Source organism: Macrotis lagotis, chromosome X, assembly GCF_037893015.1.
Source record: "Macrotis lagotis isolate mMagLag1 chromosome X, bilby.v1.9.chrom.fasta, whole genome shotgun sequence".
NCBI classification, from domain to species: domain Eukaryota; kingdom Metazoa; phylum Chordata; class Mammalia; order Peramelemorphia; family Peramelidae; genus Macrotis; species Macrotis lagotis.
The window spans coordinates 650,145,476-650,157,991 of record NC_133666.1 but is presented as its reverse complement, the minus strand read 5'-3'; the positions used below and the strand labels follow the sequence as shown (position 1 = coordinate 650,157,991).

Sequence of the window (12,516 nt, the reverse complement as noted above, 5' to 3'; positions counted from 1 at the left end):
AGAGTGTGAATCTGAGTGTGAGTGTATATGAGAGTATATTCTAGGGGCGGCCAGGTGGTACAATGGATAGAGCACCAGCCCTGGAGTCAGGAGTGCCTTAGACACTTAATAATTACCTAGCTGTGTGACCTTGGGTAAGCCACTTAACTCCATTGCCTTGCAAAAAATCTTAGGGAAAAAAACTAGTTCACAAGAATATATTCCCATAAGAGTATGAATCTGAGTATGTTTTTGAGTATATTATATAAGTAAGAATCTCAGTATGTGTGTATGAATATATTGCATAAGTGTGAATTTGTATGTATATAAGAGTATATTGTATAATGGTGTGAATCTGAGTATGAGCATGTAGATGAGAATATCTGTGTATTTAAGTGTGTTAGAATGTGATTGTATGTCTGGAAGAATGTATATACAAGTGTGAGTATATGTGTAAGTGTGCATATGTATAAAAAATGCATTTGTGTCTTTGGAGGCAGCAACAGTGCCCAGCATCAGGAAGACCTGAGTTCAAATACAGCCTCAGATTCTTACTAGCTGTGTGACCCTGAACAAGTCACTTAGCCCTGTCTGCTTCAGTTTCCTCATCTGTAAAATGAGCTCGAGAAGGAAATGGCAAACCACTCCAGTGTCTTTGCCAAGAAAACCTCAAATGGGGTCCCTGAAGAGTCAGACATAATGAAATGAATGAATGACAACAGCAACAAATTATGTTTGAAAATGTCTATGTCAGTATATCGAGAATGAAAGTGTTTGAATCTAAATGTGCAAGTTTGAACCATTGTACAAATACTGAAGTTCAGTGGGTGTGTGAGAATGTGAGACCATCAGAGTGTATTTGAGCAAGATCTGAATGTGTGAGGATGAATGTGAGAATCTGTGTGTGTGTGTGTGTGTGTTTTATATGTGTGACAAAGTATAAGGATATGTCTAAGGGAATAAGAGTCTGATTGTGTAAATATAAGATATTGGAAGATGGTAAGAGTAAATGAGTATGAGTATATATGTGATAGAGTGAGAAACTGTTGGTCCACACATGTATGAGCATATCTGTAAACATATTATAGCCTCACCCCCCCCAAAAAAAAAAGTCAGCTCTGAGAGGTCAGGCACTGACTTCATTCTGACTGTGTTTCTATTCTTAGTCCCTGGTACTATGTCTAGTATACAGTAGACACTTAATAAGTGCTTGTTGATTCATTTGAGGATGTGAATGTATGTGTATGTGTAAATGACTGTCAGGAGATATGTGTGAGTGACAGAATATATGTGGAAATATATATATGCATATATATGAAGATATCCATGTGAGTGAGAGCATGGAGTATGGGTCTGTGTGTGTGTGTGTGTGTGTGTGTGTGTTTGTGTAAATGACTACCAAGAGATGTGTATGAGTGAATATGTGTTTGAGGATGTAAATGAAGATATCTCTTTGAGTGTGTGAATGTGAGAGCATGAGGTGTGTGTGTGTGTGTGTGTGTGTGTGTGTGTGTGTGTGTATGCATGTATAAGGAAGGATGTTATTATTTATGAGAGGATTTGTATAAACCTGTGTAAGAGCATGTCATGTGCTATGGGGGAATATAAGTATGTGGATATAGTGGGTCAGTCTCTCAAAGTGTATAAGGCTGTGTCTGTGAGGGTGAGACATATAGCAAGGTGTGTGAGAATGTATATGAGTGTGCCAAAGAATATCTGTGTGTGTTTGTATGTGTGTATGAGAGACAGAGGGAGAAAGCTGATGAGTGTGGGTGGGTGTTCCAGAAGGTGACGTCAGTCTGAGACATGCCACTTTCCCTGGGTTGGTTTGTTAATCTCTTCCAGCTGACCGATTTCCTGACCCAGGCTGGGAAGTTCCCCAGGAATCCCTCAGCCACATCCTGCCTGGGCTATCTCCCTCTTTTCCTAACCCCCTGCCCACCTCACTCACTTTCCCCCAATCACCTAGTCCCTCAAACAGCAACCTGAACTGGCCTTGGGCTATGCTTAGTAAAGTGCTTTGATAGGGAGGGTCTTCCCTCCCTACCCCCCCCAGGAGGGGTTACTGATCCTAAGCCTAGCTGGTTGTTGAACTATTTGGTTTGCCATTGACTGTGAGTTCTCCATCCTATCTGGGCACCAATTTCCCCAGTGGTAAAATAAAGAGAGTAGTAGAATGGGTGATTCTTCTGTTCCTTCCTAGTCCCATTATTCTAGGACTTACCAACTGTGAGACTTTGGCCAAATCTCAATACCTCCATCCCAGAGTAAGTTTTGGGAGAGTCAAATAATTTAATATTTTAGATCACTCTTTATATAAACATATGTTATTGGTATATTTATAGAGACTCCATATGTGGCAAGACCCTATGTGTAGCAAAAGTTGATGCCCATCTGTAGCATGGGCGTATCATTGGATGGCTCAAAGAGGGACAGAATAGACATCCTCTTGCTTCTTCCCCTCCTTTCCTTCTCCAAGGAAGATTTTCATTCCTGCCAGGAGGGGAAGGAGGAAGTTGCAAACAAAGCTGCTCTACTTTCCTCAGAGAGAAGAGGCACTGGACTAGAAATATATCTGTCTGCCCCCTTAGATATTGGTAGTCCAGTGGATATGATCAGAGCCACTCTAAAATCTGATCACTCTGTCATTATTAGGGGGACTCTATCCAAGGCTTGAACCCTTTTCCACCAAATACCAGTTCTACAATGAGCACACATAGTGAATAGTAAAGAAACCTATTTATTTAAATCATAACAAAACAAAAATCAGAGAAGGTGGACATAACAGAATACATACCATTTGATATAGAGAGAAGGAGCTCTCACCTTGGGAGTGAGATAATTCAACTCAATCAAGAGAGACAATCTCAAATCTCACCCAAGGGGGAATCTCCTGATGGACTCTGTCCTAGAAAACTGAGGATAGGGACATGATGGGGACTGTCAACTTTTCTTGTTTTTACAATCTCTTCCTTCAGCAACATTGAAGTGGGGTTGACCTCTTCTACCTTTCTTCTTGAATCTGGATGTCAGAAGGCTAGAATTCTCCTGCTCTTGACCACTCTGTCCTGGCCCTCTCACAGGGCAGGACACTCATCTCCACCAATGAGGAGAGCGTCGTATACCAACAGGACCCAATTTGGGGACTGGTATTACAGAATTATTTCTGGTCTATCAATGGACCAGATGTGGACCAGGTACCAAATGATGACTTTCCACTAAGGGTCACTACTCTGGAATTATATACATGGATACTGGTTAATTGTCTCTTACTATTTAGACTTTCTTCAGTCATAGAGAAAATCATTTAAAGCTTAGGTTAGGATCATTTTTAGGGATTTCTCAAAATGTGGGGGGAAAGTATTTATTATGTATTTATATTGTGCTGCAAGCTTTATAACTATCTCAGTTAACCTTCATAACAACCACGTGAGGTAGCTACTATTAAGATTCCTATTTTAAGTTGAGGAAACTGAGGCAGGCAACAGTTAATGTCTGAGTCTGAGTTTACATTCAGGTCTTTCTGAATTCAATTCTTCCAGGTCTCTTGCCACTGTACCACCAGGTAGCTGCCTCTGGATTAGAATGACATCCTACGAATCAGAAAAACAAATCTGAAAGATAGGACAACTATTTATCTTCTCCACTGCAAAATAAAGTGCCTAAAACTCAAGACTCCTAAGTACAGTTAATAAAAACTTAAAACATCATAGAGCAATCTATAAATCTTAATAAATTCTCCTAAGAGGTTGATCATTAAGACATGGTGCTTTGTCTTTCATTCCCAAAGAAGACCATGACATTAGGGGAGGTGATGCCATGACAAGCACATGAATTGAATTTAAGTGAGGGGATACTGTGCTAAGTCACCAGCCTCACTTTCTCCTCCAGAGATATCTGGGTCAGTGGACAGATATGAATCAGGACAACTGGAGGTGGCCCTGGATGCCAGGCAGTCAGGCAGGGTTAAGTGACTTGCCCAAGGCCAAGCAACTAATAAGAGGGGAGTGTCTGAGACTGGATCCCATCCTCCTGACTCCAAGGCCAGTGCTCTATCCATTATACCACCTAGCTGCTCATCTTCAGGAAGACATTAAAAATTTTTTTAATGTCCTTAAGACTTTAAAACATGGAGGAACAAACTGGTATATGAATGTAATGGAATATTATTGTGCAATAAGAAATGATGAATAGGCAGATTTCAGAAAAACCTCGAAGGACTTGTACTTCCACTATTGCAAAGTGGAATGAACAAAACCACTAAATCATTCTACACAGAATCAGCAGCACCATGAGATGATCAACTATGAATTTTTCAGCCCTTTTCAGCAACATTGATCAAAGTCAAGGGCAAAGACCTCACAATGGAAAATGCTATCCACATTCAGATAAAGAACTGATGGACTCCGGATGCAGATCAAAACATATTTTTTCACTTAATTTTTTCCCTTTGATCTATTTTTTCTTTCACAGCTATGACTAATGTAAACATATGTTTTACGTAATTTTAATAATAGAGAATTTAGCAAGACTCACCTCAGATTTATCTCAGCACAGTTTGTTTGGGGTTTTTTTAGGTTTTTTTTGCAAGGCAAATGGGGTTAAGTGGCTTGTCCAAGGCCACACAGCTAGGTAATTATCAAATGTCTGAGAATGGATTTGAACCCAGGTACTCCTGACTCCAGGGCCAGTGCCTTATCCACTTTGACACCTAGCTGCCCCTTCTCAGCACAGTTTGAATAACTCTCTCGAAGTCTATTTCTTCTGGCAAACCAGGGGAGAAATTGAGCTCATCCACCTATTGATTATCATTGTTCTCCAAGAAGGTGTAATTGTAGAAAATGCTTGCTCCTGCCAATCTGCTCTGAGATCCAAGAGCTCCCAATTTCTCAATCTTTCAACATCCATTTCACAGTCAAGGATTTTGTGATCAAAGAAAGAAACCAAAAAACCAAAGAGCCCACCAGAAACTCAAGGTCTGAGCTCAAGCTAACCCCAAACCCTCCTATACCTGCAAGCGTGGGTGAACAGCTACCATAGTTATAAGGAGGGAAAAGACACCTCACGAGTTGTCCCAGAGAGAGGTCTCTGTACTTCATATTGAACAGAGAAGAAAGGAGAGCAAAAAAGGAAATGTTTTACCTGGAGTACACTCTTCCACCAATCACCACACCCCCCCAGTGGGAGAAAGCATACATACAAGGAACATGTGTGATACTCATAATGGGCACATGAGGGAAGTACCTATAGAGGAGTTGACTTGTGAAACGGTATGAAGCAAACACAAAAATTTGGATTTGTATTCCATCTCAGAGGTAGGAGGGAGATGATGAAACTTCTTAAGGGGAAGGGGGCAAGAGGGGAGACTAACATAGTCAAATCTGTGCTTTAGGAATTTCAACTTAGTGGCCCTAGAATTAGGACATACTCAGGTTCAGTCTCAGACACTTACTGTGTGACCCTGGGCAAGTTATTTAACCCCAATTACCCCTCCCCAATAAAAGAATTTCAAATTGTATGGAGAGTCATTCTTGAGGTTTAAATTTCTTGAAACAGGAGCATTTTTCCTATTATAGAGCTTGGGTTTTATTGATGTCACAAAGGTCTCATTTTCTAATTGTTCATGCTTAATTTTTTAAATAAATTCTCCAATTTTGATATCACTTGTATTGGAATGAGTGATGCAAATAAAGTATCTAATTCCTCTTTTAAAAAAAAGAATTTCAACTTGGCAGTTAAGAGAAAGGTAAGTAGGAGGGGGAGAAGGCTGGATATAAAGGGACTAATCAGGAGATTATTCTAAATGTGGCAATAATCAGGAAGAACTGAGTTCAAACTGAGTCTCAGGTACTTCCTAGTCATGTGACTTTGTATGGTCAAGTCACTTAACTTGTTTATGCCTCAATTTCCTCTTCTGTAAAATGAAAATAATAATCATACCTAACTTCTACCATTGTTTTGAGGATCAGATGAGATAATGGAAAGCACCTGGCAAATCTTAAAGCATTGTGTTTTTATGGCATTGTAAGTCCAGATAGGAGGTAACAAGGGCCTAAACTATGGTAAGAAGGGAGTAGAGAATGGATGGGAGAGATATGACAGCAATAGAACTGATAAGACTTCCTTGATGATTCCACATGGAGGGGAGAGCCTGCAACTTTGGGTGAGCAGAAGTGACACTTTGAAACAGGGAAATTAGGAGGAGATTGGAGAGGAGGAAGAGGAAGAGGATGAACTCTGTTTTGGACAAATTAAGATTTGAGATGCCTTTGATACAAATCAGATGGTTTTTGAAGGGTTAGAGGTGTGGAACTGGAGATCAGGAAAGAAAGAAATGTTGGCTGTGTAGATCCAGACATCATCTACAAAGATAAGATCATTGAACCCATGGGAACTGATGAAATCACCAAGAACGAGGACAGACAAGTGAATTCTATCAAATACTCAAAAAAAAAAGTCAACTAAACTATATAAAGATAGCTAGGTGGGGCGCAGTGGATAGAGCACTGGCCCTGCAGTCAGGAGTACATGAGTTCAAATCCGGTCTCAGACACTTAATAATTACCTAGCTGTGTGGCCTTGGGCAAGCCACTTAATCCCACTGCCTTGCAAAAAAAAAAAAAGATAGCTAGTTGGTACCATAGTGGATTTGATTGAGGGGTGCTGTGCAAAGTCACCAGTCTCACTTTCTTCTCCAGAGCCATTTGGGTCCAGTAGTCAGATATGAATCAGGAAGATTGAAGATAGCCCTGGTTGCAAGGCAATCAGCATTAAGTGACTTGTCCAAGGTCACACAACCAGTAAATGTTTGAGTCAAATTTGAACTCAGGTCCTCCTGACTTCAGGGCTGGTGATCTACCCACATTTGACATCTAACTGCCCCTATGTATCAGTGAAAACTCTAGTAAAATGTATTGAGAGTCAGATATAGCTCCTCTGCCATAACCCACATCCAGAATGAGGATCCAACTTTTACTCTGTCATCTTGGCTCCGTACTTCCAAAAAGTCCTAAAATGAGAATCCAAAAACATCTCAACACATTGGAATGTTTGGATGAAATGAAGATGAAATTTAATAGAGATGAATATAGCATCTTAGACTTAGGAGTGGCAGTTAACTTCAGAAGTTCAGGAGGGCAGAGGTGTGGCAACATAACAATCCTTAGGATCAAATACATATAGTCCAACTTCTTAACCTTCATGAACCCATCAGCTTCACCAACCTGTGACCAAGGGATTTAAGACACGAAACAGTTAGACCCATGTCTTTAAATACATAGAATAAAATATATAATATTAGAAGGGAAACAATTACATAAAAATACTTATCAAAATATTTTAATAAGTTCACGAATCATTTGTAATCACCCTTTTAATTATACTATTCTATAGAAATATTTGTTCATTGCATAAATTAATAAAAAAGGAAAGTTCATGGACCAGAGGTATCTAAGTGGCAAAGTGGATAGAGACTCTGGAGGCAGGAGGATCTGAGTTCAAATGTGATCTCAGGCACTTGCCATACATTTGATTCTGGGAAAGTCACTTAACCTTGATTGTTTCTCCCTCCACCTCCAAAAAAGTTCATGGACCCCAAATTATGATCCCATCATATGGGACCACAGATACAGAGTTGGAAGGGACTTCAGAAGATAGAGGGTCAGGTGGGACTTCCTAAGAACTGATGCCCAAAGGGTTAAATAATTTGTCTAAGGTGACACAGAAAATAATCTTCAGAAGCAGCATTTGAACTCTGGTTCTCTGACTATAGACTCAAATATCACTATGCTTTGGGGATTTTAATGGACTGTTTGGCACTGAAATATATTGGACATTGATTATTTGACAACTTTTTGGGTCCAAATGCTAATTACATCCCACTATACCGATTTCCTAACAGTCAGAATTATCCCAAAGTTAAATAGGTGAGGTAATAAGTTCCCCATCACTGGAGATGTCTAGGTAGACATTAGAAGCACAAATTCACATTTAAGGGTAGCTAGGTGATACAGTGGATAGAGAACCAGCCCTGAAGTCAGGAAGACCAGGTTTCAAATCCAACCTCAGACATTTAATACTTGCTTAGCCATGTGACTTTGGGCAAGTCACTTAACCCCATTGCCTTGCAAAAATCAATCAATCAATAAATAAAAGTACAAATTCACATTTAGAGGAGAAGGTTTAGGGACTCCAGCTCTCTGAAGTCTTTCACTACTTCTCTAAGATTCTTCTGTGAAACAATATGGGAGACAGGAACAGAAAAAACTGGAGCAATATGGAAAAGGGAGGGAGGGGAAGTGGGGGAGGGGGAAAGGCTCCTGCAAACTCTCAAAGTCCCTTCATCACCTGCAATCATCTGAAATGGGCTGATGAAACCGGAAGTGGTGAAAGTGAAATACCAAAAATGGAACATGAATGACCTCAGCCTTGGCTGCATACAGCATCCTGGCCAGTCCCCTGCCCCAGAGATTGTGCAAACACAGCCACGGGACCAGTCTGGTGAGGTCATCTGGCTAAAGATTGTCAACCTCCAGAGTTGGGTCTTCAGAAAAACAAACAGAATTAGGCTATCCCATTAACATGTGTCCACCTCCAGAGCTGGGTCTTAAGAAAGAATAAACTCAATTGTTTTATTTCTTCTCAAGCTTGCAGTCATGCTGGCATAGGAGCCTGACTAGAAACCAGACCCTGGCAAAATTCTGGTACTGGTAATTTATAAGAATGGAACAAAGGACCATAAAATTGTTTTTGGGATCCAATCAGAACTGCCCATTTTTGAAGTCTCCCTTACAAGGCCATAAAAACTGGCACAGTTCTCTTGATTTTAGGATATCTCCATTCCATCAGGGGAGGAGAGATGCTGTCATTATTCTATTAGAGGAGGAGGAGGACCTCCCCTTGATGCAGGGAATTGTGGACATGCGGGATGTTATGATTGGAAACAAATTTCGTAGAAGGAAAAATATTGTTTGTACCTGTCTGGGAAACTCCCTGCTGTTCAAAGTGATTCCACTGTTGAATGTGAATTTGTCAAGATGGAAGCAGCCTTGGTTCATTCCCCTTCCTCCAGCTTCCAGTTTCCAGTCTACCTGACCTTGACCATTGATGGGTCAAGCTTGCACTGGCATGACAGGAAATGATGTATAGGACTTAGAGGTCACGCATCTTGGGACAGGGAAGACCAGCCTTGACTTGGAGTAACTTGCCTTGGAGAATTCCTGGAGCCAGGTACTAGATCTCTGTCTCTCTCTCTGTCTGTCTCTGTCTCTGTCTCTGTCTCTGTCTCTCTTTGTCTCTCTCTGTCTCTCTCTCTCTCTCTCTCTGTCTCTCTCTCTCTCTCTCTCTTTTTCATCCTGCCTTCACCCTGCAAGGATGGGGAGCTCTCTCTTCTTAAGGTAGTTCCACCTGCTCCTGGCCTGGATCTACTGGAGAACTATAGACCTCTATGCCATATGGCCAGACTAAGCCAGCCCTCATGGCTCTCTTTTCTCTCTCACATTCAGCTCAGCCATATTTTCCTTTTCACTTTCTTTTTCCCTCAGGCACCTGGTCTGGTCCTTTGCTATTTACTCTGTCCTCAAGCTGCTTACTGACTCTCCAGTTGGAGAAAAGCTTTTAATCTGTAAACTCTGAAGGCTTATATAATACATCATGAGCAGTTTTTAAAATTCCAGGGTTCTATGTGAATTCTTTCACTTTCAGGGTCTGTCAATCTTAAATTGGTGACACCAATCCCTGTCAATACTCCCACCACTACTACTACCAACATTACTACTACCATCACTACCATTACTACTACTACTACTACTACTACTATTACTACTACTATTGCTACTACTACTACTACTACTACTACTACTGCTACTGCTGCTGCTACTGCTGCTGCTGCTGCTGCTGCTGCTGCTGCTGCTTCTGCTACTATCACCTAGTATTCACATAGCACTTTATGATTTCCCAAACGTTATACATATTATTTCATTTGATCTTTTTTTTTTCAGGAGAAAATTATTTGAATTATTGACCATAACTTAAGATGTTCATTCTGTTAAGAGTTTACATTACAATCATTCACTTTGATGAGACCACACAAGCATTTGCCTCATCCCAACATTTAATATCACCTCATGTTCTTTAGTGGGAATATTCTCCTCCCCCAACACTATTCTGAAATGAAAGGATATAATAGACAAAGGAACAAAGTACTGGTAGTCTCAGTTTTTTTTTTTTTTTATCATTTTGCTACCAATTATGAATCATGCTAAATTAGAATGATCTTCAGAAATGAATTTTCCATTTCTTCCTTTTGAAGGTCTCAATTTAGGATAATCCATTTGCAAACCGGCATTGCTTCAGCACCTCACTGAAGCCCTCGCACAGCTTGAGGTCACCCTGGTTCTGGGAGCACTCTAAGAACTGCTTCATCTCGTAGTGGCAGGGGTTGAACTGCTGCTGCTACTGGTACCCTGGCTGGGCTCCCTGAGGCTCCTGGTAGGTGACGTCGGGCCTGGCGGGCTCGGTGCTGCCCCTGCCGCCGAAGCCCCTGGTGATGGCATGGCCGATGGTGTGCCCGACTGCCGAGCCCACCGCGACGCCGGCCGCGGTGGTGGCCATCTGCGCCATCAGGCCTGGCTGCCGGGGAGCGGTGGCAGGCACCTGGACTTCAGCCGGCCGGGCTGGGGCGGGCGTCTGGGCGGCTGGCGCCGGGGCCGCTCTCATCGGCGGTGCCCGGCTGGCCGGGGGGCGCCACCCGAGAGGTCCGACTCCTGCTTCCCCGCGGCATGGCTCTATCTCATTTGATCTTTACAATAACCTGGGGAGGTAGATGCTAATATTTTTTCCCATTTTACAAATGAGGAAACTGAGACTAAGAGAATTTAAGTTACTTGTCTAATATCACACATTAAGTGGTTGAGGCAGAATTTGAACTCAGGTCTTCATCTATTTCAAGTCTAGCAGATAAACCACTGTGACCATCTAGCTACCATAAGAGGAATTTGACTTTGTTCTGTTTAGCAAAACTAGGACCATTGGGTACAAAGGAAAAGGGACATCCCAGAGAAGCAGATTTAGTGTTTTATGTTAGGAAAAACTTTAAAACAATGAAAGGTGTCCTCAAATGAACCGGTCTGTTTCTGGAGGGTAGGAGGTTCTGAGGTCTTCTGAGGTCTTCTGGAGGTCTTCTGTTCTGGAGGTCTTCAATCCAAGGTCCAGGACTTTGTGCCTTGTGCAAGCAGAGATTATATTCACAGAGCTTCCTTCCAGCCCTGAGTCTGAGGTTCTGGGTTGGTTGGCTCCAGAACAAGCTGGTATTATCAGGTTTTAGATGCCTTATCCACCTTACCTTAATAGGAAGAACCCAAAGGAGGGCTCCCTCTCCCTTTCCCTCAGAAGTCTAGGCAGATGCAGGTCCCCCAGCTTAAGGGGAACCTTCCTGTCTAGTCCAAGAAGAGAAGGGAAGAGACCAGAGAAGAATAGAATTACTGGGAAGGCACCTAGAACACAGAGCTGAGAGAACCCTGAAAACAGAAAATGTCAGAGCTGGTACCCTAAGAATAGGGAATGTCAGAGCAGGGAGGTTCCTTAGTACATAGGATATCATAGCTGGGAAGGTCCTTAGGACACAAAATGCAAGAGTTGAGAGGACCTGTAGAACACAGGGTGTCAGAGCTGGGAGAAACCTTAGAGAAGCATTTCAAGAATAGGGAGGAAGCTTAGAACATAAAATGTCAGAACTGGGAAAGATCTTAGAAGATAGTATCAGAACTAGGGGAAAAAAAAAACCCAAAATTTTAGCAGAGATGGAAAAGACTTGAGAATACACAATGCATGAACTGGAAGAGACCTTAGAGTCTATCTAGGGCAAATGGAAAAACTGAGACCCGGACAAGGGAAAAAAACTTGTCCAAGGTTTCCTATCAAGCTAAGGATAGAGTTAATTGGGCGCAGCTAGGTGACACAGTGGATAGAGTACTGGCCCTGGAGTCAGGAGGACCTGAGCTCAAATCCATCCTCAGATACTTAAAAATTGCCTGTGTGACTTTGGGCAGGTCACTTAATCCCATTGCCTTGTAGAAACAAACAAACAAACAAAAAGATACAGTGAAGATCTCAGACTCAAGTAATTATTCTGATGTGTTTGTGTGTGTGTGTGTGTGTGTGTGTGTGTGTGTGTGTGTGTGTGTGATCCAGAAGGGTCAAATTCTAGTTTGCTTCTGTGGTCAGAGAATCTCAAGGCTTAGCTCTTAGCTTTCCTTTCTGAAACATGCCCAGGCAAAACTAGTGAATGAGGATTAATTAGAGTTCAAAGTCTTAGCCTCTCCCCACCAGCACAGCCTCCCAGGTGTTTGACTTTCAGAAAACATTCTTATTGTCTATATTAGGAAACTGAGGCCTGAAGAGAGGAAGGACTTTGATCAAGGATCACACTGGGAGCCCACTTGCAAATCTATATTCAAATCCCTGCCCTTGGCTCCTTAAAGTGGGCTGGGGGGAGTCAAAGATCACCCAGCCAGGCTTCTAGACAACACGAGGAAAGTC

At 41.9% G+C, this 12,516-nt stretch overlaps 1 pseudogene; it reads right to left on the bottom strand.

Annotated features, from left to right (window-relative positions):
* Positions 1-10,188: 10,188 nt before the first annotated feature.
* LOC141501100 (coiled-coil-helix-coiled-coil-helix domain-containing protein 2 pseudogene) lies at positions 10,189-10,759 on the bottom strand (annotated as a pseudogene).
* Positions 10,760-12,516: the final 1,757 nt, after the last annotated feature.